General features: G+C 38.0%; 1 non-coding gene across 1 annotated transcript; it reads right to left on the bottom strand.

Annotated features, from left to right (window-relative positions):
• Positions 1–360: 360 nt before the first annotated feature.
• Positions 361–433, bottom strand: TRNAR-CCU (transfer RNA arginine (anticodon CCU)). The gene has a single exon. It is a non-coding gene; the product is annotated as a tRNA-Arg (tRNA).
• Positions 434–6,569: the final 6,136 nt, after the last annotated feature.

Consider the following 6,569-nt stretch of genomic DNA (forward strand, 5'->3'; position numbering starts at 1 on the left):
GTCATGGAAACCTTCTTTTAATGCAATTCTATCTGTTGCCTTAAGCCCAAAATGAGCATAATAAGCAAAGATTCTAGTCTCTGACAATGTAAGAGAAGCCAAAGAATTTAATTGAATTTTTTTTTTTTATTTTAGAGAGAGAACAGGGGAGAGGGGCAGAGGGAGAACGAGAGAGAATCTTTAGAAGGCTCCACACTCAGCATGGAGCCTGACATGGGGTTCGATCCCACTACCCTGGGATCATGACCTGAGCCAAAATCACGAGTCAGACGCTCAACTAACTGAGCAACCCAAGTGCCCCTGAATTGCTTATTTTTAAAAGAAGACTCTTTTTTTTTTTTTTTTTTAAAGCAAGCTCTACCCTCAGTGTGGGGCTTGAACTCACGACCCTGAGATTAGGAGTCACATGCTCTACCAACTAAGCCAGCCAAGCACCTCTAAAAGAAAGCTTGTGAACTGTTAGCCATTCCTTACATTTTCCTTCCTACTTCCTTTTGGATCACTGGTTCTCAAAATGCGTTGCACATTAGAATTGTTCGGGGGAATTTTGAAAGGTTTTTATGCCCAGCCCACAACGAGATCAATTAAACGAGAATTTGGGGGATGATACTCAATCATCAGTAATATTTAGATCTCTAGGTGATTCCAGTATTCAGTCAGTATCAAGAACATTGCTTCAGATGGAGACGAAGAGTAACTTGACAATCATTCTTCCCCCATCTTTCTTCCTTGTGTCCTGAAACAACCACCAACCCTCTCATAGCTTGAGATGGTTAGGAAAGTATCTGTTTTGACATGACACTGAACAGAAACCACTGTATTTCCAAAAGTAAAAATGTGGTCCAGACCACTGGTGCAGTTGTCCAAAACTGGAGAATGCTTGGTACTATAACTTTAAGCAAAACTTTAAAAAATTCCAGCAGACTGTGTTGCAAATTAATTAAACCTTTATCAGCATATGGATGTTATAATTTAGAGCTTCCTTTTCCTTCCGTCTCCCCTCCTTACCCCTTCTGTTCACACATTTACTTGAAGTGAGAGATATCAGTTTACAATGGTTTTTCATAAATTATCTTTCAGTTATCATTATTTTGGGCTTGATAACAGCATTTAAATACTTATTTGGTTTTAACAATATAATGCAAAATAGTTCTTTCAAACAGGATGAAGGAACTTGCCAGAAATAGTACTATCTCCTCTAGGTCAGATGAGTTCCCTATTATCATGTTCAAGATAAGAAATCAGTAGACATTACAGATACAAATTATTCATCCGGTGATTCTTATACTGTTTTCATCTTTCATCAAAACCAGTGCATTTATGAGATCCTTCTTCACTGGAAACCTTGACACTAATCAAAATGTTTCAAATCATTTTTTAAAAGAAGCTAAAATGCTCCTGACTCATGACAAAGCAGTTTTCTTTTTTAAACCACAAGCTAACTTGTAGTACATTTTATGCTAACTTTCTCCCCCCAATTTATCTTGGATATTTTTATATCTCTCTGAAATGAGAATTGATTATAGACCATTTTGCTTCGCTATGATATGGTTGAGGAAGTAGGTTCTGTGTCATCTAGTATGTAGTCACCCAAAAATGTTAAGAATAGTTTTTGGTTTTGATTTCAGGATAAATATCCTTAAGGAAATTCTTTTTAAAGGGCACTGCTTATAATTTGTAAGCGAGCATTAAGTGTTTTTAGATCAACGATTCTAAATATGGCTGTATTAACACCTAGATATTTTTTCACTTGTGTATTTCATAAGCATTTGCTAAGCATCTACATTATTCCAGGCACTTCCTCTTGAAGATACAAGTTTGAATATTAGAGTCTCTTTCCTAAATCTACAGAACAGCACAATAAACTTTGTCCTGGTGAGGCCTCACTAGACTCATGTTCATGTGGGTGACAGGGTTCTTCTGTAAGATTATACACAATAATTTTTATTTTGTTTTTGTGCATATAAAAATGCTTGAAAATGGAGTATAAGTTTCATAAATCATGTCTTATATGTATAAGAAACTATTACCAGTTTGTTTTATTACGATAAAGATAGTGCCTTTAAAAAAAACAAAAAGCATTAGGGGTGCCTGGGTGGCTCCATTGGTTAAGCAACTGACTTTGGCTCAGGTCATGATCTCAAGGTCTGTGAGTTCGACCCCTGCATTGGACTCTGTGCTAACAGCTCGGAGACTGGAGCCTGCTTTGGATTCTGGGTCCCTCTCTCTCTCTCTGCCCCTTCCCCCCCCCCCCCTCACTTTCTGTGTCTTCCCTCAAAAATGAATAAACATTAAAGAAATGTTAAAAACATTAAAAAAAAACCCTATACTTTTGCATGGCTCTGGATGGCAGAATCCGCATATAATAATCTCTCTGGAACTTCATCAATGGCAACAATATTGTTCCAATACAAGAACACTTTGTTTTTCTATATAGCACATCAACAGGCATAGTTTAAAACAAACAACAAACCAAAAACATGGAATATTACTTTCTAAGGTGGTCTGATAACATAAATGTTTAAAAGCAGTGATTCAGAAGAAACTTCTAAGCAGCTAATATAGACACACTCTGTGAGGATAACAAAGACTTAACCTTAATCTCAACCCTGATGTAGGTTAATGGAGAAGGTGATGCTTGTTATCACAGAGAAGAGATGAAGATCTGAAGGGGCTTTTACTAATAATGCAGTTTTATTCAATTGTATGTAGCTCAGGGAAGCTCACCTCCCAAGGCAGAATTCAAAGTAGGATAGTATTCACTTGAAAGAGTTAAATCCTCTGGTCTCTTTGTCTGCTCCCTCACAGGAACAATGAGACTTGTCATTTTCCTAGGATCGAAGGATCCCCTGCAGGCTTTACTGACACCTTGTACATCATACAATGTTGGCCCACTATGTCCAGATGCAAAATCAACAAGGGGTCTTTGGATGAGCCAAGACCACGCACATGCCGGGGGTTGCCAGAGGATCCGTGTCTCAAGGAGTCAAATTTTCTGGGTTAGACACTTCCTTCTGTGAATGACATGAAAATATATGATGACTATAAGCAGCTTGGAACTTTTGATCAACTCCTAACCAGTTAGCAAAGTGATGGAACAGGTGAAGAAAAACAGGAATAGCTAATAACTTACACAATGAAGAATATATGCCAAACACTACTCTAAGTGCTTTTGTGTTTTAGCTGATTGCATCTTAAACACAATCCTGTGAGTTTGGTACTATTATTATATTCATTTTATAGTTGAGGAGACTGAGGCAAAGAAAGGTCTTGCTTATCCAAGACTTGTTTATGTTGTCCATCTAATAAATGGGGAAACAGGGAATCAAACTTAGAGAGTCTGACTCCAGAGTGTATGTGATTAACCACCCTGAAATGCTGTCTGTCATACAAAATACAGCTAACATCAACCTACTTCAAACCTAAAAATAAACTGTTTACATTATAGTTTCAGGGAATTGTGGACAAGAATAATAGTCAAACATAAGTAGGAGGAGGTAAAGAGGGAGAGAAAAGAGAGTGAATGAATTAATAAATACATTATGCCCCAAGGGAAATATAAACTATAGAATAAGTTACTTAATCCTAGAACCCTCACAAAAGGATGACACATAACTTTAAAACAAATGTCGTCCATGGGACGCCTGGGTGGCTCAGCTGGGTAAGCATCTGACTTTGGCTCAGGTCATGATCTCACAGTTTGGTTCATGGGTTCGAGCCCAGCGTAGGACTCTGTGCTGACAGCTCAAAACGTGGGGTGTGCTTTGGATTCTGTGTCTCCCTCTCTCTTTCTGCCCTTCCCCTCCTTGCACTCTTTCTCAAAAAATAAATAAACATTAAAAAATAATTTAAATAAATAACAAAACAAATGTCTCTGCGGAACTTTGAGAATGTATAGAGTGTCATACAACTCAGTGAAAGGGCATTATAGCTCCAAAAGTTTAGGAATCATTTACTTTGGGGAAATATGTATTTATTTTCTTGATCTTGATATTTCTTTAAAAGTTAGTACATCTCACAGTGGATGAGGAAATGGTTTGGGGACAAAGAAATAGATTTTGACAGTAATGGAGGCTTCACTCAGGGTTTGTCTTCCAGTTTGTGGAAATTCCCTGCTGTCTTCACTACAACATGAACTTTATATCCAGCAGAAGGAAGTCAGACCCTGAAACTGTCTTTATTTTGTCAGGTGATGTTTCCTTGTGATTCACGGAATCACAATGTTTCCTTGTGGTTCAGATTCTCCATATGTTAAATGGGGTCAAAGGATCTTGTATACTTTCTTGCAAAATGTTTTGAAATGGATATATTTTAAGACTTTTAAAAGAAAGATGGTAGAAAACCCATGACAGTAACATGATTACTGAGAGATTTTAGAATGATTTAGACTTATTTAAATATTTTTAAGCTTTGAGTTTTTATTTGATTACGCTATATTTTGACATTACTCAGTTTCTGACATAATAGAAACTGACATTATAAAATATGTTTTCCAGCCCTTCTGCATGAATTAACCTTTGGGGGCTGTTATTCCTGGTTATCTTTTGGGGGTCTTTCTCTTTTTCTCCAGGGCGTTTCTACCCTGTTTACGCAGCAGAGTTTTTCAACAGGAACACAAGTCATTTCCTACAAAATGTACCATCTATTTCTCATCTCTTGCTTATTCCTATGCTTATCCTATTCCTGCTGAGGACTTTTAGGAAAGCCAGAATGTTGTGCTCACTTTGGCAGCACATATACTAAAATTGGAAAGCCATAATGTAACTTTCCGTCTTTCCTCCTATTGTCAAGAGTAAAACTCGTGGTAAAACTCTCCCACTACATATTGTGTGCCAGGCCTCAATGAAAGAAAAACATTTACACACAGCTCTCACCCTTTCAGGTGATAAATGGTGGCAAATGCAAGGCTAGTGAGGAAGACAAACTTCCTTGCTAGACAGTGACCATGGGCTTCAAGCAAGTCCTGTCAGTACAATCAGGATACATCTTTTTGAGTAAAGAGAGGGGAAACTCAGATTATTCTAGGATGGAAACTATTGAGTGACTGTGGAATGTTGAGAAGTATGGGAGCAATAGATTTATTCAGATCATTCAGACTTCAATAAAGTTAGAAGACAGCAAGGGAGACCTGGGTGGCTCAGTTGGTTGAGTGTCCCGCTTTGGCTCAGGTCATGATCTCACGTTTCTTGAGTTCAAGGCCTGCATTGGGTTCTGTGCTGTCAACCCTGAGCCTACTTCAGGTCCTCTGTCGCCTTCCCTTGCTGCCTCTCCCCTGCTCACACTCTCTTTCTCAAAAATAAATAAACATTTAAAAGAAAGAAAGAAAGAAAGAAAGAAAGAAAGAAAGAAAGAAAGAAAGAAAGAAAGAAAGAAAGAAAGAAAGAAAGAAAAATAGTAAAAGTCCAGGATTCCAGTGATTTTAGTTATTTTGTATTCTGTATTCTTCTTCCAAAATCTTTCTGTTTAACCCCAGTATATTTTACTGAACCCACCCCAATACACCAATGCATCATATACTGCAAAGCTCCATGCAGGTGTAGGGGCCAAGGGCAGGCCATCCCAAGATAGGCCACATTGGCATGAAGATTCTTTTAAGTTAAAAAAGCAGTCAAAACCTACCAGGTTCAGGAAAAGCTCTTTACCTCCACCACAACTGCCTAAAGCCAATTTAGAAAAAGGACTTGCTCTAGGAAGAGAGCTATCGCCATAGATAACTACATTATGCTATGAATTGGCCCCATAGAGAGGGAAGCACTTAGCAAGCCTGTTTGATCAGTCATCTGTGTCTCATTGTTCCTGAGTGGCCCACCAAACATGTGTTTACCAAACATTCACTCTCTTTCATCTTCCTGTGAATTACATTCCTTCTCTCTGAGGTCTCAGACCCCTACCCCTTTTGCCTTAGTTTAGGATGACATATAGACCTCATTTTGTCTGTCTTTGGAACTTCCATGTCTGTGTGGATTCCCAGGACCTAGATAATTGAATTTGATTTTCTCCTGTTAATCTGCCTCATGTCAATTCGATTCTTAGTCAAGTTCTAGAAAGACTTTGAAGGGGACAGGAGATTCTTGCTCCCTGACAGAAGTTTATATTTTTTAATCTGCTATGGTTCTGAGTTTAATTATTTCTCCTAAAGCTTTCTGTTAAAATTATCTTCATCTTATACTATTTTGTTGTTTAGATGTGGTCATTTAACCAATTCATTAGTCTTTCTTTTTCAGTAAGCCTGTTCCTTTTCCCCTTCTCCACCTCCTCCCCTTTTTTCTTCTTCTCGTCCTTGTCTTTCTTTCCTTCCTTCCTTCTTTCCTTCCTTCTTTCCTTCCTTCCTTCCTTCCTTCCTTCCTTCCTTCCTTCCTTCCTTCCTTCCTTCCTTCTGTCTTCTTCCTCCTTCTCATTCACTTCCTCTTTTTTCTTCTCCCTCATCTTCTTCCTTCTCTGAGCCAAATGCCCTTTTGAATGAGTGGACTAAATGAAATATCCTTATCTGTCTGGTTTTCTGACATTTTCTATCATATTCATCACACAAGTTAAAACATAAAAAAAAAAGTATTTTTAGGAGGTTGTTT

This window comes from Neofelis nebulosa, chromosome 4 (genome assembly GCF_028018385.1).
Source record: "Neofelis nebulosa isolate mNeoNeb1 chromosome 4, mNeoNeb1.pri, whole genome shotgun sequence".
Classification (NCBI taxonomy): Eukaryota; Metazoa; Chordata; class Mammalia; order Carnivora; family Felidae; genus Neofelis; species Neofelis nebulosa.